The sequence below is a fragment of the Rattus norvegicus genome, chromosome 11 (assembly GCF_021556685.1).
Source record: "Rattus norvegicus strain SHRSP/BbbUtx chromosome 11, alternate assembly SHRSP_T2T, whole genome shotgun sequence".
Lineage (NCBI taxonomy): Eukaryota > Metazoa > Chordata > Mammalia > Rodentia > Muridae > Rattus > Rattus norvegicus.
This window is the reverse complement of record NC_141544.1, coordinates 47,541,990-47,568,284: the sequence shown is the minus strand read 5'-3', so window position 1 is coordinate 47,568,284 and position 26,295 is coordinate 47,541,990. Positions and strand designations below refer to the sequence as shown.

General features: G+C 41.3%; 1 protein-coding gene and 1 long non-coding RNA gene across 24 annotated transcripts in view; one reads left to right on the top strand and one right to left on the bottom strand.

Moving 5' to 3' along the window:
* Dyrk1a (dual specificity tyrosine phosphorylation regulated kinase 1A) overlaps positions 1-26,295 on the bottom strand; it is a 119,287-nt gene that overhangs the window by 45,599 nt on the left and 47,393 nt on the right.
* LOC148002553 (uncharacterized) overlaps positions 17,507-26,295 on the top strand; it is a 42,668-nt gene continuing 33,879 nt past the window's right edge. Inside the window, exons 1-3 of one of the 2 annotated variants that reach the window (XR_015633348.1) lie at positions 17,507-17,578; positions 18,855-18,972; positions 23,409-23,563. This is a non-coding gene — a long non-coding RNA (uncharacterized LOC148002553). Of the gene's footprint in view, positions 17,579-18,854; positions 18,973-23,408; positions 23,564-26,295 lie in introns of those variants that run through there. The other variant, XR_015633349.1, reaches the window with a different exon arrangement.

Genomic DNA, 26,295 nt, shown 5'->3' with positions numbered 1-26,295 from the left:
GGGGCATGCTGGGAATAGGACTGGGGGAAAAGAGTAAGGAACACAGAATGTTAAAGCGGGCTGGAGAGACCACGTGCAGGAAGGTGCACAAGAACGCCACAACATTCCAGTGTCTGGAGTTAGTGTGCCAACTTATTAGTTAGCTAAACTAGTAAGTTTTAAACTAATTAGTTCACTAATTAGTTAACTTTGGGTAAATCAATGAGATCCTTACCACCCTTTCCCATCTGAAGAATGGGCCAGTAAGTAACATCATTTAAACATCCCTGTTTCTGACTAAAATAACAGAAATGATGAGCAAGAGGGATTAGTGAGTAAAAAAGAGAACTCGTGGTTCAATTGAGCAACCTAAGCATGAGACTGGAAACGCCTCCATAAAGTCAGTGCAGGAAAGGAGAGAGCAGCATCAAAGTAGACTAAGAGTCCACTTGAAAACCTGAGTGTATCTGCAGGACGCATTTCTGAGCCTACGTTACCTAGAAAACACTGGTGATTAGTACAAGTCAGAAAACAGAACTCAACCTGGTGGTGGTGTTTGCCTAAATGTATCTTGACCCAAAATTCACAGACCACTTCCTGATATGCATAGTAGTTTCTACATTTTCTAGTATAAAAGTTAAAACTGTTAAAAAAAAGGGGGGGGGGGCTGGGGATTTAGCTCAGTGGTAGAGCGCTTACCTAGGAAGCGCAAGGCCCTGGGTTCGGTCCCCAGCTCCGAAAAAAAGAACCAAAAAAAAAAAAAAAAAAAAAAAAAAAAAAAAAAAAACCACTAAAAAGAGTTCAGTACCAAAATAAGGGGGACAGAGAAAGGGCTCAGAAGCTAGGACATGCACTACTCTTGCACCATTCAGTTGCCAGCCACATAAAAGAACGGTCCCCACAGTTCCCACTTAGTGCAATGCTTCTAATACTGGTCTTGAGTTTCATTTACAGTAGCACTTGGAAATATGAACTCCCTAATCTCAAAGAGTTATGAAGTCTTTGTATCGCTTTTCTACAAATCCATTTGGAAGCTTAGGAGGAAGAGGAGGAGGGGGGAGGGGGAGAAGAAGGGGGAGGAGGAAGAGGAAGAAGAGGAGGAGAATATTGTAGGCCTGGTTACTCTTAAAGAGAACTTGTTAGTCAAACTGATTAATACAAATTTACATCAAGTATATGAGGGACCACACAAGACATAATAACTGAAGTATACAAAGAGTGAAGGATAATTATGAAAAGAAAAGCTCATTTTTATTCAGATCCATGTTATATAATCTCAAATATAATAAATTCTAAAAATCAGATTCATTAGATTAATCTTTAATACACAAAATACTTCTTTCCGTCTGAATGATAACTAAAGTAAAAATACTGGCACACATCAAAAGCACCTTTTCTACTTCCCATGTTAAAAAGGTGGTTTTTTTCCTAAGCTCTTTAGGAGAAGAGTAGTGCCTTTCAGGTGGAATTCTGAGATTTGTACTCAGGGCTTTGCACCTGCTCTGACCACTAAGAATTCTGCCCCTCACTCAATTTTAAAATCTTCAATAACCCTCAACTATTTAAATACTGTACATATCTAAAATGTTCTCAGGGAATGGTTTTAATTTGTTGGCTGAACAGCAGAGGCAGGTGGATCTGAGCTGGAGGCCAGCCCAGCCTACAGACTGAGTCCCAGGACTGCCAGGATGGTTACAGAGAAACCCTATCTTGCAAAACCAACAGTAAAACCCAAGGACAACAAAAACAATGTGTTTATGCCAACAGACTGCACTGTGGATTCTCTTCCAATGTAACTGAAGAATGTCCTGATCAGAAGGAAGGCAGATAGCAACTGCAGACCCTGTCCCTGGAGGCCACCTCAGCATCTCCTCCAGCAGTGCTGGCTCCCGGGAGCTCTCACTCCCACAGCATCTCACTACTACTTAAGTACAGCACAACATTCAACTGCTTCACAGTGAAAGCAAACATCCCTGACTCACATGGAGTCTTTGTAGCAAATTCGTATGAACAGTCCATTCACTGAGCCTGAGTCAGACGGTCGCCCAGCACTGCCCAGTGCATTAGCTCAGTCTGTGTGGCTATTCAGACTAAGATAAGTCATAAATGTAAAACCTCACCAACTTCTTTAACTTCATTACTTCATTAACATCTTAAATTTGATTAGACACTTAAATAATGTATTTTAGATATACTGGGTAAACTGTAATATTATTAAAATTAATTTAATTTTTTTAATTTTAAAAATATGGTTGCTTGCTACATGAACACTGTTCTAGGCAAGGCTCTATCATTAATGATCTAACTGTGAAGGTAGTGAGCAAAGCCTCGGGCCTCCAAAGTCTGCACGTCCCTCTGTGTGAATGTGAGGAATCAAAATGAAAGCCATCAGATCCCAGGGGCTGGCTGTTCTCCAGAAACCCAAACAGAGGTGCTAGCATTTCCCCTCCCTCACCTTCTCCACAATCTACACTAAAGACGAGGTCGTCCTCCCGCACAACTCGGTGCACTGGCAGGGGCTGTCTGAGGCAGCTGCTGTTGCAGCAAGGCTTCCAAAGCAAACTCCAGACTGAGCTGCACAGCATGGCATACTATATTTAACTGAGTCTTCAGGGGCTCAAAAAGCAAGCAGGAAAGCCAAATTTGACCCAGTTCTATAAATGGCATCTCCGTCCATCCATCATCCACCCAAGTGAGGAAGCTTTTTTCAGTCTTTTCCTTCCATCCAACACACCCGTCTGTCTCATCCCTCATCCCACCCACCCCCCCCCCCCAGGGTACATTACAAGGCTCTGGCCTGTAACTCATAAATCCAGTTTACTTCTATGCTCTCTGTCAAAACCTTATCTGGTACAGTGGGCCCAAACTGCTTCTACCCAGTTGTCCCCAGTTGCTTCTCAGGTTTGCTACCAAAACTGATTTCTCAGAAGTCTCAAAACCTCACCACTTGGAACCCCCAGAGCCTGCAGGGTAAGTGCTCACACCTCTCCCATCCCACTTCCCACCATTCCTCTCTGTTCTGTCTCCCAGTAACTTCTGTCTCAGCTACACTGAACTTCTTGCTGTCCCGCAACAGTGTCTGGCAGGACATACCTAGAGTGCAGAGCCTGTTCCCTTTCCTGCTCCAAAATTTTTGAACTCAAATTTTGAGACCTGTATCAAATGTCATCCTATCACTAGAGAACTCGCCATCACCCTTCCCTTAGGATGCTGTTCTTCGCTCCCAGAGCAGGCATGGTGCATACTAAGTCTCATAACTACAACAGAGCAACGCCTAAGGTGACAGTGAGCTAATGAGAGGGAGGGAGGGAGGGAGGGAGGGAGGGAGGGAGGGAGGGAGGGAGGGAGGGAGTAACTGTGGCTCCCTACCCAAGATGTGCCCACTCAGGCTCAATAGGGCACTCCTTGAGGGAATCCTACACCTCCCTAGACTAAATGATATAAACACTGTACACCAAATACATTGTACAACTTCTCTGTTCATACAGCTTCCCATGCGAGGGTTCTCATACACACTCTTAGGAACAGCCCACGAATGAGCAAATGTGCTGACGTCACTGTAACAGGGAAGTTGGGATGGAGAGAAGCTTGCAAACGTACGTAACAAGGTCGATGCAAATGCAGACTGGAGCAATTCCCACCTTACAGCCCAGCACACTTGTCCTATAGAAAACATCCTCCAATAGACATACATTAAGAATCTGGACACCCTTCTTGTAGAGCCAAAAGGTGGGAAGGGGGAGTGCCATGCCTACAATAAAGGAACAGGACTCATCTGCTAAGCATGACATAGGGCCATTGAATGCCATATGATCCTGAACACCCATACCAACTCTAAGTATTTTATGTGTATGCATGCTGGAGGAGAATCTATCCAAACCTCTGAATTCTTAGCCAAAAAACCGGACTGTTTACCATTTGTTCATTACCAAAGCCATAGTTACAAGGTATGGGGAGAAAGAGCCTGATGTGGCGTCCTAAGCTGATGTTCCCATAGCTTGACCCAGTCTGTTGCCTAACACCTTGAACCCGATTCTTTAAAAAATAGTTGAAAAAAAAAATCAAAAAGAAAAGGGTTTCTCTATTGGTTGACAGTCTAAAGCCTCACTTCTTTGGAGCTGTGGTGGTAAGTCATGGTGGGAGCACACAGCAGTACAAAGCTGTGCCGGGCACAGCACGAGGAAGAGAAGGAAGAAAGCTTCTGCCAGGGCATACCTGTGGTACTCTTCTCACTATACCTCTCTGCGTCTTCCCATGTCTTCCTCACTGGCAGCAATGCTCTACAAAAAGACACTCCAAAGCCAACCCATGTCAGGCACCTACAGCCTCTTCAGTCTCCAGGCTCACAATCGGCTCTGTGGCCTGATTCTTAACTTGCCCTTAAACTCATTTCCTGTTCAGGTGCTGAGTTTCTGTTGTGTCCCTGAGACAGGACTATCACAGATAAATTGAATAATTGGAAACCACTCCTCAAAGGAGAAATATGATGTTGGAGAAGTAGTTTTAGAAACAATTTAAAAAGGGGGAGGGGGGAGGCGCATGAAATAAAAGCTAATCAGAAAAGGCCTAATGTGTGTCCTGAATCACACTGGCTAGTTTTATGTCAACTTGACACAAGCCAGTGTCATTTTGGAAAAGGAAAGCTTGATTGAAAGAATGGCCCCACTAGGGGTTGGGGATTTAGCTCAGTGGTAGAGCGCTTGCCTAGCAAGTGCAAGGCCCTGGGTTCAGTCCCCAGCTCCGAAAAAAAGAAGCAAAAAAAAAGAACAGAGCCACCCCTGGGCTGGCGGTCATGAGTACAGTAAGAAAGCAGGCAGAGCAAGCCCATAAGCAGCACTCCTCCATGGCTTCCCCTTCAGTTCGTCTCTTAAGTGATAAACTACAAGTTTTAAAGTGAAATAAAGTCTTTCCTTCCCATACTGTGTTGGTCATAGAATTTTATCATAATAATAGATACCTTAATTAAGACACAGATGACATTTGTGGTGATTACATCCACCAAGATACCAGGGTAGACAATAGTATTTATTTTTCTTAACTGTGGCCCCAAGGCTACATTCCCAGCCTCCCTTACACTTAGCATGGCCATGTGACAAGTACAGTATGGCAGACCAGGCCTTGCTCCTAAAACCTTGCTTTGTGTTATTGTACATTCTTTGTGACCGACTTCCAAGCCCACTCTGAGCTGTGGTACTTTTGGTGTAGGATGTCCACACTTTGCTCTGAGGAAACAGCAGTTAGCTAGCAGCCCATGGCACAGGCTGCGGACTACAACAGCTGCTAACTAACACTGAGAGTACAGAGATATCAATCTCAACACACTTCCCAGAAATGTCAATTGGTGTCTGTTGAAGACACCAGTTGAGGTCCACACCAGTTAAGAACCTAGACTGATCCAAAGTCAAGAAACATGCTTCTAAAGCTGAAAGGGCAGCCTGCTTCTCGGAGAAGTACAGAAGCACACAGTGGGGAAGCAGGCAAGAACAAAAGTGGCAAGTATCTTCAAGTCAAACTGCATAATCTCAACTTATTGTGCATATGCCTGCTTTGTTCAGTATTTCAATTAAAAGAGGCCTACTGTGGTTAATCATAGTAAGTTATGGTTTGCATCACAAGAAAGTTATGGTTTGCAACAGAAGAATATGGCATGCCTCCATTACTTGTTTTAAATCTTTCCATTTTCATTACAATAGCAAGGTCAGGTTATGAAGATGTTTGTTTATCCACAGCTCAGTGAGGGGCTTCTGAAACACACTAGACACCCACAGCTATGTAGTGTTAAGACATTCACATTTTCCCAAGGTCTCTTGGGAAACTATGGCAAGAATTTCTGTGGAGGTATTGCTCAATTTGAAACACCAACAATAAACAGTAGCGGCACACATGTGTAGTGACAGCACTCTGGAGGGTGAGGCAGGAGGATCATCAGTTTGATGTCATTCTTGGTTTCATAGTGATTTCCAAGCCAGCCTGGTTTATAAAATAGCAAGATACTAACCGTAGGGAGATGGACGGATGGATGGACAGACGGACAAGGAAAGATATAATGATATGCTTAAATATTTAACATTTTGCATAATGTAAAATAAGAACATAACTTCTTAGCTGACAGGAGATTCTCTTAATTCTGCTTCAAATAATTTAAATTGCCATAACTAATAATCCTCACTGTGTTTTTGGAAACTCAAGTAACTGAAGGGTTACAATGTGAAGGAGCAATGGCCTAAAATGAAGCATGTTTTAAAATATTAAATAGAATTACTGTTAAAGTTCTAATCTAGAAGGTAAAACTCTGAGGAAATGCCCTGTCTCAACTTCTGTGAGCAGAGCAACGTTGTCTACTTTACAGAGACTTCTACTGATTCATAATTTTAACACATAAAACCATGATGCACAAATCCCTATCTAGAAACATTTAGAACAAATGTTCTTCTGAGGCAAAGTACAGTTGTCAGTTCAAAACCAAAGCTGGTTATAGCCGCATGGTGACGCTGTATCAGGAGATGGGAGCTGCCCGTGGAGTCCGGTGCTAAGCACACCATGTCCTGTGGCTCCTGAGAATACGCTTAATTTCTAGCTCCAAACCTGGACCACGACTTTCAGTAAAATTGGTTGGCAAAGCCTCAGACAGTAATCAACAATTTTTTAAAATTTAGTTGTTTTTTGAGAATTTCATACATGAGTACTTTATTTACATAATTCAACCCTTCTCCCCCCTTTAACTCCTGTCTCGTCCCACTCCCTCCTTCTTTAATTGCTGTTAGTACATATACATATACATAGATGCTGAGATCCTGAGTTTTGCTCCTACAGTGCCTCTTTAGGACTAAACACAAGGGCTTGATCACATGTTGGGTCATGTGACAAAGTCTACTTGCCATCAGCCATTCCTGCTATTGCTGCCCAAAAGCTGCTGCTGTAAAACCCAATGAGCACAGCTATATCCCAATAAAACCTTCTACAAAAAAATCAGCAGAACTAGATCTGAGATCTTGGAATTTTGAAGCAAAGTCAATTTCATGCCCTAAATTTCATTTTTTTTGTACACATGTTCATGTCTGTATATATACACCTTCTATCTGCCAATATGAGACTTAAAATAGCATCGCTTTTGCTCTGTGTGAGAGCTCTTGAGTGACAGAGAACAATGTGACAAGGGGTTGGAGGAGAGTGCATACTCCTGTGGAGGCCGAAGGACAGCCTCAAGGTCTTGTTCCTCAGATGCAGCCCGCATTGGTGGATTTTGTTGCTGTTATTATTGTTTTAGGCAGAGTCTCACTGGTCTGGGGCTTTCGAATAGCTAATCTGCCTGGACATTGAGCCTCAAGGATCCACTGATCTCCTCCTCACCAATGCTAGGATTACAAGTGTGCACACCTTGTCACGGGTAGGCAGGCTGTCCTCAAACTCATGCCCCTCCTGCCACAGCCTTCTTAGCATTTGCCTCCCTGTGTGAACCACACCAGCTCAGCTCAAAACAAACAAACATGGTCCTGAGAACAGAATTAGGTCCCTCATGTTTGCAAGGCATGACCATAATCAACTGAGCTGTCTCCCCCCACCCTCTGTATTTTTATGAAACACCATAAATTTCTATTAGTATTTATCTATTATTAACTCTTTCTCTCCAACTACAATCAATCAATCAATCAATCAACACTGAGGATGGAACTGTTGTTCAGGTAGTGATTAATCTGAACTGATGGAAAAATACCAGGCACATTAAAAAATAAACTGGATAGAGTGTGTCAGTGGAGTGCTCAGCTAAAAATGGAACAGAGCCACTACCACCACTGCCCAAGGCTCAGGGGACCATTGTGGAAGAGACAGCAGAAAGACAAGAACCAGAGGTTGAGAACGACCAGGGCAAACAATATCTTCTCAACATGACAGGACTGTTAAGACTCACATCAGTGTGGCTACCTGCACCAGAGCAAACTGGTCAACATTCTAACTGGAGGATGAAGGGTTCATCAGTTACCATCCCTAACCAAGGAGGTATGATAGTTGATCACCTAAGGGAGAGGGTCTTCTTTAAGGGTATAACCTCTGTTAGGTTGACCTTGCTCCAATAGATATCCCCACACCTACAAGTATACAGTCAGCAAAAACTAAATTTGGTGGATTACTACAAAGAGGGAGGGAGGGAGGGAGGGAGGAAGGGAGGGAACGAACGTCAGAAGCTACACCCATAAAGTCTCACCAACATGACCACCTAACACAAGCTGAACAAGGACAGTTCTTTGTAAGGAGTTTCCAGGCTCCCGCGTGGAGAACTGTTAGGCTTCCCATCACCTGGGAGAAACTGTAAAGTTGTCCAGGAAACAAGAAGAGGTCCACACGGTCTTATGTACAACTGTGACCAACAACTACAGAAACCAGAGTTCAAACAACTCAACTCACCACTAAAATAAAACCAGAGGATCAACATGTGAAACCACAGAACTCACAGAACAAGCTTGTACTCAGCTAGTCCATGGTACTTCTAGAGTGCAGGAAAGGATTTCTTTAGAAACCTTCCCAACTTACCATGTGAGCATGCTATGCTGCTCTTTTACAGTTAGGTCCACGGTGACAGTGTCTTTGGGTTTACTGCTGTGAACAGACACCATGGCCAAGGCAACTCTCATAAGGACAACATTTAATTGGGGCTGGCTTACAGGTTCAGGAGTTCAGTCCATTATCATCAAGGTGGGAATATGGTAGCGTCTCGGCAGGGATAGTGCAGGAGGAGCTGAGAGATCTACATCTTCACCTGAAGACTACTAGTAGAATACTCACTCCCGGACAGCTTGAACACCCACACCCACAAGGCCACACCCACCTCAACAAGGCCACACTTTCCAACGATGCCACTCCCTGGGCCAAACATATGCAAACCATCACAGAGTACATTATAAAACCTCATTGGTCTAAGGTTTGCATTTAGTGGGGGGCACTCTCCATTCGGAGAGTTCAGCTCACCTGACTAACTACAAAAGCCCTCCAAGTTAAATTCCCTGGCTTCAGGTCTAAACTCTTGGGCCTTCCTGATACTATTCTTTGCTAAAATACCTTATTTACACAGCTTGTCTTCTCAGGTAGATTCACGTATGTCAATTCACTGGGGTGACCTGTGTAACCACACAATGCCCAAAAGTCTTCCCCAATTCTCATTACGATCCAAAGCAAGTGCTGGGACTAAGTGGGTTATTTGTGAGATGATATTACTGCAAACTTCATAAACACTTTTGATTAGCAAATGGCTTTTAAACAAGATAAAGAGGGGAGTGGAGCACTCCAAGCTAAGAAAAGAGTATCAGTGGGAAGAACCTGAGACCACCTTAGTGCAAGTGCAGGAGAAGGGGATGCAAGGTCAACAATGCCTTCTCTAAACTCACAATGCAACACATGAGCCTGCAGTACCTCAGAATCAGAGTTTATTTGAAAATAATCTGGCAAAAGATGCAGTCAGTTAAGATGAAGTCACTGGGTAGACACTAACACAATCTGACTGGTGCCTATGCCACAGGGATCTGAACGATAGAGGACCACACATGGCAATCAGACTGATACAGCAGAAGAAAAGAGATCCACAAGGCGCCCAGCAAACTCCCCTAAGCCAGAAGAAATGTCTACTAGTCACGTGGGGAAGCAACCAGTCACAGAATATTTCATAGAAGATCATTCTCTTCCCAGGGACAAAAAATAACTATCACTGGACTACACTGGATTACAATCCTTCTGAAACTTGACAGACAAAACCATCCCCAAGTGACCTAATGACACCATAGCTTGGGGAACAGGGAGTGTGGGGGGAGGGGTGGACAGTGCAACACAGTAAACCCAATGCTACATGTAGCAAGTAACAGGAAGGAAAATGTCAGCCTCAGGAGGCAGAGGCAAGTGGATCTTGGTGAGGTCAAGGCTAGCCTAGCCTACTCTACCCAGTAAGTTTCAGGCTATCCAGGGCCATGAGACCCTACATCAAAAATTAAAATGGGGGTGGTGGAAGGGGTTAGAAAAAAAGAAGGAGCACAAACTTTTCCAAAACCTTATAAAAACTATTATACAAACCATACGGAGTCACATTCAAGGCACATCACAATAAACTGCACAAAATTAATGATAAGCAAAAAAATCTTAAAAATACCAACAAAGGAGATACCCTACCAAGCAATGAGGAAACAGTGAGAATAAGCAGTTGCTGGACAAGAGCATCTTCAGGCCACTCCAGCCAACAAACGGATGCATAGTAAACAGCGCAAGAGGCTGCAGACACAGTAACCATGAACACAAGAATCACTTAGAGAGTCAGACCACAAAACATTTAGTTCAAATACTAGGGATAAAGGAATGTGGCAAAGACGAATACAGAGAGTTAACGATAATTTGATTGTTAAACAATAGCAATATTGTTTATAACAAAATCTGATTGCAGAGTACTGATATTTGACTGTTAAAGAGTAGTAATGTATTTGGGGTTGGTAACCAATGTATAAAGGACCCATGAAGAAGCAGTAAACAAGATAGAAGGGAAATGCAAGCGTTCCATGGTGAAGCCAAATCCTGCACGGAAGATGAAAGAAGTAAACAGCATTGTCAATGAGTAGACTGACAAACAGCAAGTTTTAAGTTAAGATAAATAACCTTACAAACAAATTAAACCATAAAAGGTTGAATAATCTAAGGCAGCTGGGGAAGGGGAGGCGGACAGATAGGTGGAAGGGCAAGAGAACAGATGAGAAAGTCAGACGCAAGCTGCGGGATCGTGCAAATCCAAACACCGGTAACTGCATTAAAGGCAGAGGTTCCAAATGAGCAAACAGACAGAACAAAGGCCAGCACCCATGGCTCCATCTCTGCTACCCGTAAGAAAGACATTTCAAATATAAAAACATTAAGAATTAAAAGGCAAAGGTTTGGGGAAAGGGGTATGTTCTGTTAACAGTAATAAAATTATTAACAGAATTATAACGAAAGTATCAAATATCAAGAAGACATAACAGTTATGACCTATAATACAGCATTAAAGCATGTGGGGTTAGGAATGGCAGGACCAAGGATAGATATAACTACATCAATATTTCAATATTCTCTCAGTATCAGAATACAGCATACAAAAATATCAGCAAGGACAGCATATACCAACGGCACTATCAACAAAACCTAACTGACATCAAAAGAGCATTCTATCAAAGTAGAACACAGCAGAAGGCACTTGTCATTGACAGAGCATATTTTCCAAAAAAACAACACTTCCAAAGGAAATGAACCTGACAGAGGGGGCCGAGCTACACAAGCATGTTCTAGGACAATGAAAGTAAGCTGCCATAAAGCAGCAGCGTAGCATGTATGCATGGTCCACAAATAATACTTCTGAGCAACCACATCTCAAAGAACTCAAGCTACAACGCATTCTGAACGGAACAAGAGAGGAATGCAGGCTTGATAGGACTAACACTTGGGAGCAGGGTGGGTTAGCACCACTAACCAAAGATTCTCAAAACACTGACCTGTTTCTGCTCTACAACTAGTAAGAGGAAAGAAAATCCACAGAGACAGTAGAGATTAATTAGCGAGACCCTTAACACTTTGTGGGTCAAAGAAGCAAAATTATCAAACAAAACTCTAATAAACTGAATACAACAATCAGTTCAAAAGGACAAAGACCATAACTTAATAGCCTTTATTTCAAATCCAATATCAGTTTAGCAATGAGATTCAAGTTACAAAAAAAAAAAAAAATTCCATTAAATTACAAATAGAAACTATTTTCCTCAGGTGATAAAGAATATTGGCCAAAGGAAGAAAAACTCCACCTACATCCGACATTCAAACCTAAAAGTAAAAATTTAAAACATTTCTCCTTCTAAACTAAGGAAGAAATAATACTGTTTTGCTGCATTTCTACTCATTGCTGCTACTCTGTCTTCTGAAATTATGTTCTATAAATATGTTCTGTAAATATAGTCCATGGAGACTCCACTCAGTGTAGTAAGGTAAGAAAAACAAATACAAGCAACTAAACTGGAAAACTGTCGCAACAGTGGGCAATTATCTATGAAGGAAAAAAAAAATTTCCTATCAAAAAAACCTACCAAGCATGGTGGCACACATCACTAATCCCAGCACTTGAAAGGCAGAGGCAGGCAGATCTCTGTAAGTCCAAAGCCACTGATCTACAGAGAGTTCCAGAAAAGCCAGAGTGATTCAGAAAGACCTGTCTCAAAACACTGGAAACAAATAAACCAACAAACCTATGTGAGTTAATAATACAAGATTAATATAGGAAAAGTCAACATATATATGATTTTATATATATAAAAATCAGAATCTGAAGTATACAGGAATTTATAATGTGAAAATTATGACATTTTTATCATAAATGATAAAATTTATATGAAAGATTTATAAAATCAAACAATCTTAAACTGGAGACACTAAGCAAAAGTATGTCATATGTTCACTGAGTCTGAAGAATCAATACTGCTAACAACCAGTACACAGAGAAACCATGTCTCAAAAAGCAAAAAAGAAACAATATGATTAACAATCCCTCCAAAATTACCATAGACTAAACACAATCTAATTCCATGTTCTAGAAGGCTTTTTTTGTTTTTAGGAAATTAACAACAACAAACCCTTAAAAATTCAAAAGAAGTGTAAAGCAGGTAGTAACAACTTTAAAGAAGAAACTATAGGGTTGACATTACCTCACCAGCATTAAGACACATTCATGAAGCAGAAAATGCGAAGTTCACAGAAAAACATACACAGATAGATATTGAGAGGTGATGATGAAAACTCTCGAAGAACAGTCACTTTAACAACAGGTCTGCAGGACAGCCTTTAGGGTTTGGGGGGGGGGTTGCAATGTGTCAGGGCTGAGCAGTTAGCAACACTCACTGCTCTCCTGAGAGCCCACGCTGGGTACACAGGTAGTGCACACTCATATGGATGGGCACGCACACACACATACTCAACAAACAATGGTGACAACTGACCTATGCTTTGAGACACTAGCAAACACTAACTCAAAATGAAGCACTGACTTAAAGAAGAAATATGAAACTATTAATCTAGGAGAGAAAAATCACAGGACCACAGGAGAACCTTTTCAATCTTAGAGCAATTAGGTAAAGATTTTGCAAAGGGACAATTTTTAAAAGAATCAAGTTTATTAATAAGACTTCATAAAAAAATTTAAACATCTAATCTAAAAGACACTTAATGAAAAATAAGCCACAGAATAGGAAATTCCTGAAAAACCATATATAAATAAAAACAAAAAACTGAAATAAATCAGGAACTCTTGAAGCTCCATAAGAAAACCAGTTTTTATTAAAGATATTTTTAAAGTAAATGCTATCTCAGTCACTACCCTAAGGACAAAGAAGTGTGCACAAAAGTGTTCACCTTTGATAATTACCAGAAAGCACAGTGAGTTATCACTGTGTCCCATCAAACTCTAACCAACCACACGTTCTGCGCACTAGGAAGGCACAGTGCACACGGAAGGCTGACTCCACATTCCATGCTGTGCGGGTAAGAACGCAAAGTGATTTAATTTTCGGCCCCTAAAAGTTATGTGTAAATCTTGTCCAAGCCATCATCCCACTCTACCGAAGACATTAAAACTCCACAGCCATGTGTGACGTTGTTAAGTGATCCACATAGAGACTTTACAAGTGTCAAAACTGTGAAAAGATAAAAACTTACAATAGACAAATGAAATGTGTAAGCTGTGGTAACAACAAAATACAAATCTGTAAAAAAAAAAAACAAAAAAAACCTTAATGATATGTAATATAACACAAATCATATCTTTATCATTAATTGTAAAAACAACTCGGCAAAGAAACCAAAATGGCCCACATTTTCACTAGATGATATTAGAATTGAGATCAATCATTCTTGCTTCTGTTTGTTAAGAGATGAAACATCTTTATTAGGTATGGCCTGGAATTACCTCTGCATGTAGTCCAAGCTGATCTCAAACCGACTTCCTGTTTCAGCCTCCTGACTGCTGGGAGGCAGATGAGAGCCACTGTGTCCAGGCAATGATCACTCTCCAAAGCCCTCAACACCATCCTGCAGCCCTCAGAGGAGTGTGATCTGCAGGGTGTCCTGGAGCACAGGAGAGGTGTGGAGCAAACAGGTCTCTGATGAAACTCTGGAAAGCTTTAGTCCTTCCAGAGCTTCTGCAGCAACACAGAACCATCCAGGGTCTGACATGCCATTTGAAAAAGGTTCCAACAACATAGCCTCTCACAAAACTCAGCTGACAGCAGGACTATGTATCTTTGTATCAAGAAGATTGGGAATCACCAGAATTCACCAGTGGTGTGGGTGTGTCCAGGCAGACTGAGGGTAAAGTCCTTATGAGAGCAGGTCGGCAGGGCCAAGGGGGGCTCTGTGTGTGCTAAGTGTGTCTGTGGCAGATCAGGCTTTCTCACTTCCTTACTGAGGCCCAGAAACCAATGAAAGCAGTCAGAAAGCAAAATAAATATGAACATCGAGTTTCAAAGTTCAGTTTTTAAAAAAAATCCTAGAGACCTCCCCATCAAATCATTCACATTAACCCTGTGGCAGCACTCTGCCATGGTGGCACTCTGCCATGGTCGCTTTGCATTTTCATTTAATAAGGTGTGTGTTTCTGTCTTGGCTCTTATATCTCATCAACAAAGATTTGACCTTTTTGTTTTCCACAGAACTATCACCTAGCACTACCCTTGTAGATTTGCTGTCAACCAAAGATAAGGAGCAGTCAAGCAGAGTCTTAAACGTCGAAATGGCTTAAATTGGGAAAAGTATAGCAGTAAATGAATACTATGTGATTTTCAAACAGAACAGAAGAACATGGAAGAGGAATCAAAGTTCATTCTCATATTTACTAGATGACATGGGAGTACAAGATAAAGTCTGTCCAAGAGCTTACAGCAATGGACTGCACAGGTATCACTGCAGGAAACGGGGGTTGTGAAAAGAGCCAACCATGCTGCTGACTGCAAAGCGGTACTATTTCTAGTCTCAAAAGAGAAGGATCAATTCACTAAACAATTTTTAAAAAGTCCTTACATAGTGCTGGTACCTCAGAGTGATTTTAAAATACAAAGCAAAAGTGCCTTTTATGTTATATTTAATTAATCAAGATTTACAACTTCACTTCTATAATTTAACACTTATTTGGTACAGACATTTAACAGAGCAATTAAATCCTTATTTCCACTTCTGTTCTAAAGTCCGCCTGCCCGCAGTGAGTGGGAACTGCTGCAGATCATTAATCTCGCGTTTATCAATGTCTCTCTCCAGGCAACACAATGCAGAAAAGCACACAGACACCATCCTGAACCCCAGCAACAGCAGCTAATTAGCATAGCCTACCACTAAACCGGGACCATATGATTGGAACTGTTAGTCAGAATGCTAGCCAATCAAACTAGGTTATGCAAATAGACTATTTTAGTTGCCAGGGTAAAGCTACTTCCAATTGTCCAATAGGAAAACAAGCAATAAACAAGAAATGAAATTGAGCTTTGTCACATTTTCAAGTTGCTGTTAACACTTTCAGGTTTAGAACAAAATTAAAAGCAACTATAAAGGATTAGATTTCAATCTACTTTGTACTACAAAAACAAACAGATACTAACACATGGAGAATACTGTTAGACGCAATTATCTGCTAAATTTTTAACTTTTTACTTCATAGATACCTGCTTTTCTAACACCTGCAGCCTTCAACATTTCAAGTTTTCTCCCACTTTCTCAAAGGGATCATTTAAATGCCTTTCTATACATTTAAAGAGATTCTTAAAAATTACACTTTAGAAAAAAACCCTACATACCATTTTAATCTTTATAAACTACAGTTGAGGTGAATATTACAAAAAAACAAAACAAAGTTCAAATAAGTAGTTTTGGGTTAGGAAAAAAAACAGAATTTTATCTTTTATTATGGTACCTTTTAATATATAATCCTGTTAGTATAAATAACATAACTTTATAAAGAATGAAATCCAAAAAGTATTAATCATACATGCAGGATGGAACCAAGTAAATCATTCTCATAGCTAAGAAAAACACTCAACTAAAATTGTAGCCACAATATAGACACTATAGACACCGTGTGTGTGTGTGTGTGTGTGTGTGTGTGTGTGTGTGTGTAATTTTCAGTAATGAATAAAATATTTTTTGAAACATCCAATTCTGTAAGTACATTTAATAGGTACAACTGTTGTTTTTGTTGTTTTGTTTCTTAATAAATTCAGTTTTCTGACAATCTTGTGGTTGAGGGAATTTCTTTTCATTTCACATAAACACTTTAAAACATGTCAAAGAGACAGTTATCACTTGTACCTTACAAAAGACACATTTTAAAATACATGAACTTATGTCACCCTTCCTAGCAATTATCCTCACCTAAATGGAATGCAGATTTGTCCCACACTGTTATAAAGTTACTATTTAAATATTTTTCCACAGAGCCAGTATATGTCTCCAGAAAGACTTGTAGCATTTGTAAAAATATTTCCTATGAAGACACAGAACCCTTTAAGCTCACACTGGCACACAGTCTTAGGAAAAGTGAATGGGTTCTACGCCTACCCCTGTAGTTGTCTGAAGGAGGAAGGGAAGGAAGGGTCTGGAGGGAGCATAAGCAAAGCACAGTGGCAAGTGTGAGACTGCCGTAGTGAAACTATTATGTTGAAAACTAGAAAAAAGTTGAAAGCAATTATAAACAAAAACAGAAGTCTCTCGTCCACCATCTCCAATCTGTCCCCAACACCCATCTCTTATACCTGTCCCCTAATTTCTTCCCATGCTCTCTCTCTATTCAAGAATTCTTGACTTTCAAAAAGCAAAACAATCAATCACTCAAAGTCCACTGGTACCAAGATAGAAATAGCAGGTTTCTTACAAGGTGCAGAGGTTTCAACAACAGAACTTTCAACCTGGAAGAAAACCTAGGATGAATACTAATTTTTCATCCTACTAAGTGCATCTTTTGAGAATTAGTATATAACAAAACACCAATGAAATCTAAACCTTCCCAAACCATCTTCTAAACGGTATTGATGAATCATCAATAATTTCTCCTGTCCATATCAAAAACAAAACAAAAAAAAACACATTTTGTATCAAAGTAATTTGTATCACAAAAAAGGTGAGCACAGGATCTCCCCACACTGACACCTACTCCTACTGAGAATGACCTAACTCACTCATTAGCCCTTAGACAGCTCACACTCATACATCCAACTTCAGTACCATTGGCTTGTCTACCTGCAAGCTTTATGAGCTTCCTTTAATTCTCAATTATAAAGGCACGAAGCAAGAAGAGAAAGATCTAATCACATTCATACCTTCACCCATAATCACTGTCTTAAAGTATCCTGCATTGAGGTCCCTAACTCATCAGTCTATTTTCCAATCTGCAGCAACAAAAAGAGAGAGCACTTTCCGCATATACAAGGCTGTCTCCAGTATACCTCACAAGTACTGTCCATGTCACAGAGCTTCCCCTGTCACTGAAAGGGGTAAACATCAAAGCCTTGGCACTATGGCGGTCTCTTCAAGGTCTGGAGACACAAGGAAACATCCTCCACCTAGCTCTGGGGTAAGCGCCCTACATTTAAATGTCTGTAGCATAACATCATTTCTTTTCGAAGCAATTAAAAAGTAGAATTTAGGAAAATGTAAGTACTAGTTTTAGAAACAGAAATTAAACACTTAAAACATTCAAAAACAGTTCACTCACTAAATTAGAATCTTTACCACATGAACAGACACTAGAATTCTAGTAAAGAAAATAAGTTTTCTAAGGATACAATTAATCATTAACTTTTAAAAAGCCAGCATTTTCAGTTTGAATTCCTGCAATATAGGAAGAACTAGATCAGAAAAAGCAGGTGGTAACTTCTCAGCAACTGTAAACATGCTCAACACACAAAAGCAACAACGGCTCCCCTCTCCTTTGGTGTACAAGACTCTGGACTTGGCAAGGCTGTCCACTACCCTAGGAACCCCAGAGAGACGTCACACTCCACTCCAAGAAACAGTCAACTTTACACTTTTGAAAACATCTACTTAGGAAAAAAATAGTCAAGAATTGAGGGTGACTGTGTTGACTAGTTATTACACCGCCCCCCCAATACAGTAGCTGCTAGCTAGCAGCAACAGGGTTTGGTGAGCATCTTTTACAAAAGACTGGCCCAGCAGTTAACTTGTATTCTCCAACCTTAAAGCCACCCTGAGCCTACTGCTACTTCTTAAGTGGCTAACAGATCCACACTGCAGACAGCAAGCTGTAAATACTGGACTGTATTGCTCTCAGGATCTGATTCATGTTTATGAGTGTTCTCGTCCAAATTCACCGTTATACAGTAAATGCACTTTTTCTCAGTCAGGTATTAAGGAAATTGAACAGCAGACCAGACGTTTTTCTTTTGCTTAAAGTTAACAAAATTAATAATATGCTTTTAAAACAAGACTTAAAAACTGATTTTAAGGTTTAAAAAATACTTCTGGACTACACTTAAAGGCAATACAACAGCACCTTCATTTTTTAAATACTCTAATGTACACAACACATTAAATGCTTGCCTGTTAGTCACTGCACATCTGAGAAGGGAAAGACTTGAAACCTTTTGTATTGGTTGCTGATGGGGCCTTGTTTGCGTATACTGGAAATATGGTCTCATTTGTGACCTGAAATTCACTCGGTATACCATGGTGGCCTCACACTCATAGAAATTCACCTACCCAGCCCCAGATTTAACAAGTTAAAGGAGTTAAGTTTATCCTATTTCTTTTTTAACTATAAAATTTTACTTCCAAGAGCCTTGGGGTGAAAACAACCTAAAAGAACACATGCTCTATCATTCTTTTGGCAGCTGAAGCCTCAGAAGCAAGAAGAGAGAGCCCTTGAGTCTATGTATGGGAAGAAACGAGACAGAAGACAACATACAAAGAGATTCCCAATTCAAAAGTCAGACACAGGGCTGATGACAGGTGAGTCCCAACAAAGTAGCTTTCCCTGGGGCGCCCTGAGGCGGCTCCTCTAGCTGCCTACAGCAGGTGCTTCCTGAGGCCAGGCAAGCCATCTCTTTCTTTCTCAACACAGCCAGACCTTCTTTCTGTGAGGGAAGAACCAGCAGAGACAACTGGAGCCCTAAGAACTAGAGGGGTCAAAGGACATTTGAAAACTTAGTTCTGTAAGTTTCGGGGGAGAGGGGGAGAGACAACCCTAAGAAAAATCTAAACATACTTGTTTAAATCTTTTATTTAAAAAACAAAACAAAACAAAATCCAGCAGAATAGTAATAACCACAAGTTAGAATCAAGTAAAACTGCATAGTGACCTGTCAGTGAGCGAAGGATTTTTACGGGCTTTCCACACGACTAAGTGCAATGAGTTTGTTTCTAGTACTAAAGAAACATCAACAACTACCACCTCCATCTAAACACTGACCCAAAAGTTAATCAGCAGACGTGACAGTGCAGCTATGAAGCAGCACACAGAAAGGGCAGCAAAGAGTGTGGGATTGCACCACCCCACCCCACACACTTGATGTGTGTGCAAGCATGCACAAACGTGTGCATGAGTCTGCGTGTGTTCACAGCCCCATGGTGTCTGGGTACAAGAGGAGAACTGGAAAGGCAGAGACTCCTCCACCAACTCTTTTTTTTTTTTTTTTTTTTTTTTGGTTCTTTTTTTCGGAGCTGGGGATCGAACCCAGGGCCTTGCGCGTCCTAGGTAAGCGCTCTACCACTGAGCTAAATCCCCAGCCCCTCCTCCATCAACTCTTAAGAAAGTATCTACAGGGGGTTGGGGATTTACCTCAGTGGTAGAGCATTTGCCTAGCAAGTGCAAGGCCCTGGGTTAGGTCCCCAGCTCGAAAAGAAAAGAAAGGAAAGGAAAGGAAAGGAAAGGAAAGGAAGAGAGAGAGAGAGAGAGAGAGAGAGAGAGAGAGAGAGAGAGAGAGAGAGAAAGCAAGCAAGCATGCATGCATCTACGGCACCAAGCACACACAGAGTACCAGCTCCTCAACATAAAGGAGGACTCATGCCAGGCCACACCTAAGGATGAGCCTACGCCGCATGTCTAAGGACTGGGCAGGGTGGCCTTACTGCTTCAAAAGGCCTCCTCAAGCTGCCAATTTAGTATTCTTCTCCTCAAAGCTTCAATCCATCCCACAGACACCAAATAGACACCTGTTTTCTTCCTCTCCTTTGGAAGAAATACACAAGAGGCAGGGTAAGCTCTGGCTCCCGACTGGGCCTCAAGGGTTCAAGGTGTTTATTACTAAAACCCTATACAGCAAAGGCAAAGGTACACATGACCGTAAGATAAGCACCAAGAACCCATACTCAGTGCATCTAAGTCTAAAGACCAACAAGCACACTCGTGTGATGGGTGACTATGTACCACACAAAGGAAACTGTTAAGAGACTTGATTACCTGCCACAAAACCCTTTCAACCCCAGGGCTAATGCTTTCTCTGTGGCCACAACAGATACAGTGAGTGCCGAGGCAAGCATTCCCTTTCAATGAGCCTCATAAGTTATTTTATCTAGTGGGCTTCTGGTTTCAGTCTTCAGGTTTTTACAGACAAAAGCTCAAGCTTTGAAAACAGGTACAAGGGTATGTGCCTATGACACATCATACTCAGCTCAGTGGGCTGAGCACTGCAACTGTAAATGCGTTTGACTGCTCTTATCTTGGGGAATAAGACTGTCTAAAAGTCCCTAAGTCAGAAAAGAAAGGGTTTAAACAAATTGTATAAAACGTTAATTAACCAAAAACTTTAAAATAAGGACCAGGAGAAGATGGCAAGAAGAGACAGTGTAGATAGAGGGTTATTCTGTTTTCCTGACAGACTATCAGTAGTTTTTTGAATATGAAAACACAGCAATAAACCATCACTGTACCTAAAAAACGATAAAAGTAATCAAGAAAAGAACTTTAAAACTGAAGAAAATTTTAGGAGTTACTCCTAAAAATGTGAACGAGGAAAAGAAAAACAAATTCCATTTTGTTTCTATTTCCAATAGGCATTAAACCTTAAAAGCATGCATGAAAACCAAGTCCTTAAAGCATATCAAAAAGGGAAAATGAAAGCCTGAATTTAGCTCATGGGCTGAGTGGGACCTGAATGACGACACTTGTAGGTTAAGGGCACTGGTGACAACCAATAGGTTAGAGACACAGCGCCCATTTAACTAACTGCTCTGTAGCTTTCCCTCCAAGGCCTGCACTGGCTCAACACACCCTCCTTCCCTCCAACTTCCAACCACCAGAAAGAGGGCAGGAAGGCCCCTCAGCAAGTGTGTAAGCACATGTGTGGGAGTCACAGGGTGAGCACCTGGAATGGGTGCCAGCTGGAAGGGACACACCCTGAGTGAGGAGAGTGAAACGGAGCAGGTGTGCATGCACAAGATACTGAGTCCTCACTAGACAGCTGGTCATGCGGCTCGGCCTCCAGTCCTGAACTAGGCCCACCAGTGAATCGTGCACATTCTCCTAGGCAGCCTGTCACTAACTGGGGTGTCTTGCCTCTGTGGGGTCTCAGCAGTTCCTTGCCTGGGTCAGCCTTCATGGTGACTCTTAGCATAGCTGGAAAAAGCCCTGGATACAGCTGCTGTCTGGCTACCACACCACGGCAACACTCCACCAACTTTACAAGTTCACACCAGTTTGTTTTGCATATAAATCTGCACTTTGAGTAGGATATGTCTCTTAATTAGGTTTCCACTGCTGTGAAAAGACACCACTTATAAGGAACAACACTTAAATGGGTTCAGAGGTTCAGTCCATTATCATCATAGCAGGAAGTATGGCAGCATCCAGGCAGGCATGGCTCTGTAGAGGAGCTGAGAGCTCTTTATCTTCTTAGATATAGAGCAAATAGGAAAAGTCTGTCTCCCTGGCACCTAGGACAAGGGTCTCCAAGCCCACTCACTCCCAGTGACGCACTCCCTCCAACAAGACCACACCTAACAGGGCAGTTCCCTAGGCCAAGCATATTCAAACCACGGATGGCCAGGGTAATGACTCCTATACTCAGTGTTGGTGCCTTGAAGGAAATGAGAACCACGTGGAACCTGCTCACTCACGTACACTAGCAGCCTATGCTGCCAGGATCCAGAGCTGGGGACCTGGCCAGTCATCTACAGGACGTTTTCCCATCAGCTCACTTGGCTTCCTCTCAATATTAAGCCAAGATTTCAAGGTTGAGATTAAAAGAGACAGAGAGATTAAGATTCAGAGACAGAGAGAGAAAAACTAGGTAACAATGGCATTGCCTAGTATGTCCATTAGAAAAGCTACTAAAGTTGACCACACTATAGGGAGGGAATTACTCCACCCTTAATTATCAGCCACATTTCAAAAGTTATTATATGTGGCACATCTGTTTTAAAGTAAAATTAAAAATAAATTCCTTGTAAATGATTTGAAATTTGTAGAATTGAGTCTTAGGTTTCTAGCCCTGTGATAAATGGCCAAAAGCAACCTGAAGAAGAAAATGTTTGTTCAGCTTGCAGATTACATCATCCAGGAGAGTCAGTACAAGAATCTGGAGGCAGGAACTAAAGTGGAGGCCATGGAGGAGCCTGGCTTACTGCTGGCTTAGACAGCAGCATGCCCACAGTGGGCTGGAGCTCCCACATCAACCAAGAAAATGCCTCACAGACTTGCCTGTAATACAGGCCACCCTGATGGTGGTGGCATTTTCTCAAGAGAGGTCCCAGATAACTTCCCCCAGCTTGTGCCCAGCTGACAAAAACCAAACCAGGCCAAAATGATAATGAACTTGCTCCACTAATAACATGGCTCTCTACACTTTCCTTGAAGACCAGGCAAAAGACAGGACAAGTCTTCGACAAAAGTAAAATCTTAGATTTTATCTTTTAAGAGACTATCGACATGAGACTATTGTATTAGGTTTCTTGGTTTGGGTTTTCTGTTTTACTTCTTGAACTAAAATTTAAAACATTTTAAACAATGATCAAATCTATCTAATATTCTCTAAAGCCATAAAGTATAAACTTCATAAGATTACTTTCAGAAACAAGTTTGTTATTTCAATCCAGTCAAGCATTTAAATCGCTGTTAATAGTGCAAACTCTGATTTGGCTACTTAAGAAAACATATTCCTATCTCAAACAGTGATTATTTATATGGACAAAAGCAACATCAAAAAAATATTGGTTATAAATCCCTTAGGGATCCCCCCCCCCCGCCCCAAAAGGGTTAAGTAGCCCTGGCTGTCTTGGAACTCACAGAGATCCACCTACCTCTGCCTCCCAAGTGTTGGGATTAAAGGCCTGTTCCACCACTGCCTGGCTGCTTAGACATCTCTTTACATGGGAAAATATATTAAAGAAAATAAAAGGTCATTACCACCAACAGATTGCTAATGGCTTTATTCTAATTTGTCCAACAGATCTGTAAACCCGTTATGTTCAGATGTTATTACAGGACCTTAACCATCCCAGGAAAAAAGAAGGAAAGGAAGCATAGAGCTCCTGTGCGGCGCAGCACGGCACCACAAATACAAAGGCAGCCAAATACAAATGGAGACTATTTCCCACCAAGCCACAGCATGAGGTCACAAGCAGGATGTCAGTCCAACCTGTACACCAGTCCTAGTCTTACCAGTGTATGTTAACTAACCTCTAGCCTACCTGTCAATCATGGCCTGTCTTAGAGCTAACAAGGAAAAACAGGTTACTACATAAATAACAAATAATGGTTCCTGATACACAGTGATGGTTCAATGCGTATAGAGCAAGAGAGAACACAGCCACCAAAAATTAAGAGCACACACTCTGCGTGTGAGGGGCACGGATGAACCCTTTAGATCCAGGACAGCCTGAACTGAGATGATTCTTAATGGAAAACACATCCAATAGATGAGATGTGATTACAGATGCACCAGGAAGTAAGAATTTATGAAGTCAGTGAGTGGACGGATCACAGATGTTTTGTGGAACTTTTATGCTCACGCAACTTATTTCAGAGGTGATGAGTTGGGGGGTGGGGGAAGCTTATCCTCAAGAAAATAAAGAATTTAGCATCATAAATATGGTTCACTTTATGAAGCCAGACAAAACATCAAGTATTTATTTCAGGTATATTTCAACTAAAAATTCTCATAACTAAAATATTTTTGTTATATTCATTCCAAAACGAATGCCACAAAAGCAGTTTGTGTGAACGGGTATGCAAAATGATGTGTCAACTTTTCAGCTTTGTCCTGAAAACTCTCCACTCAGTTGTTTTGTTTGCCCTATAAACCCTCGATTAGTAAATCAGGCATCCCGTTGGGGATTTAGCTCAGTGGTAGAGCGCTTGCCTAGGAAGCGCAAGGCCCTGGGTTCGGTCCCCAGCTCCGGAAAAAAAAAAAAAAAAAAAAAGTAAATCAGGCATCCCAATCATAAGCCACAGGTAAGGCAAAAGCACAAAGCCCATGCTAAGGGAGCAGAGAGCCTCGGTGCCTGATAAACACAGTAGTCCATACAGACACCATCTCTAATAACCAGTAATATGAGAAATATACATTTACAGTCTGACAAAAACTCTCAACTATGTACATGACATGATTCTGGACTGTTAACATCAAGAATAAATAAAATGTGGAGCATTAATATGTAATTCAACAAGATCTATCAGTTTCTCAAACAAATAAGGAATTTAAAAAAACTGCTAGCCCCAAATGCAAATAGTTAGCACAGGGCCTACTGGGAGAGGACATAAAACCATTAATAAATGCAGGGTCCTCCACAGGAGGTGCTCTCAGGGACTGTGCACGGCTAAGAGTAGGTCACTGTTACTATCCTGTCAATGTCCCAAGAAGACAATGAGGTGTGAACTTTACATTCTGGTCTCCATGGCTATCACTGTGTGTTTTTTCTGTCATACCCCAAATCCTGTCTACTTCCTTTTGTCTCCTATATATCTTATGACAAGCATGGCCTAAGAATTCCCCACTAGATGCAACAATTAAAACCTACCCTACCTGCATCTAAATTGGAGTGACACTCTTTTACTCCTAGTCAGTAACTACATAGCAGTCAAGACTTTAACCAGCTCCCCATCCTGTTCCTTTCTACTGCAGAGAATGGAGGCATTACAGGGTAAACTTTCTCATAACCACTGAGCACAAGTTTCTGAACTCTGTATGAGGTACAGAGAAATCTCTTGACTGTGTAAGTCTGTTCTCTGGCAGAGCCCATAAGGCCATACTGTCCGCACTCACACTCATGTTTTAACGTTTTGTGTGCTGTCTTTTTATTTTTAAGTCATCTGAGCTGGGTATAAAATTCTTAGGTTTCGCTTGAGTACATTAACTGTTACTCTACTGTTTCTGCATATAATGATGCTATCAAAAAGTAGGTCTTGTTATTATTCCCCACCTCAGTAAGTAGCCAGAGCGTGTGTGTGTGTGTGTGTGTGTATAAGAGTCTACCTATTGTGGGAAGGGGTTGTTTTGTTCTTATGTTTGTAAACAGGATCTTGTTATATAACTCTGGTTGGCCTAGAACCCTATGTAGACAAGATCCTCCTGCCTCTGTCTGAGGGTGCAAGGAATACAAGTGTGTGCCAAAATGCCTGCCCTTATCTGCATTACCTTATCCAAACCCACATTATATCCTCGCCCCTTCCCCTACCCCATTCTTGCCTTCTCTCACAATTACACAGGCATAACTGTTCCATTTCAGGAACTGTTCTTGCATTGTTCTTGTTGGTGTGTGTATGCTGAAACTTCTCTGCCTTCCTTCAGCAACTGTTACTTTCTCTGAAATGTTTTGGATTGTACTTTGGAGTTCGGTTTTTGTTTAGTTTTGTAACATTTTTCTGCAATTCACTACCTACTATCTAAAGAAGTTTTCATTCTCAAGTTCAAACTTCTTTTGCAAACCATTTATTTATTTGAAGCAGGGACTCTTTCCCTTGTTTACTTTAAACAGTCTCATGTATCCCGGGTTGGCTGAGGATGACAAGCTTCTAACAACCCTGCTGGTATCCTTGCCTGTCCCCTCCTGAGCACTATGAGCACAGGTATGCTCCACCACAGCTCACCTGGGTTGAGGCACAACACAGAGCCTCATTCATGTTCAGCACTCACTCTACCAACTAACCAAAACTCCTAGCACCTAGGTGAGGGTTTTTCCTCTTTTCTTTCTCTTTCCAAAATTAACAATTTCCTGAATTTCCCTCATGCAAATTTATGTTCTTCTTCCTTATCTCCACCAATCCTATGGTTGCTGGGCTTTCTCTTAGACACCAGATCAGCAGGCATTTCTTTCTTTCTTTCTGCTGTGCTTTTT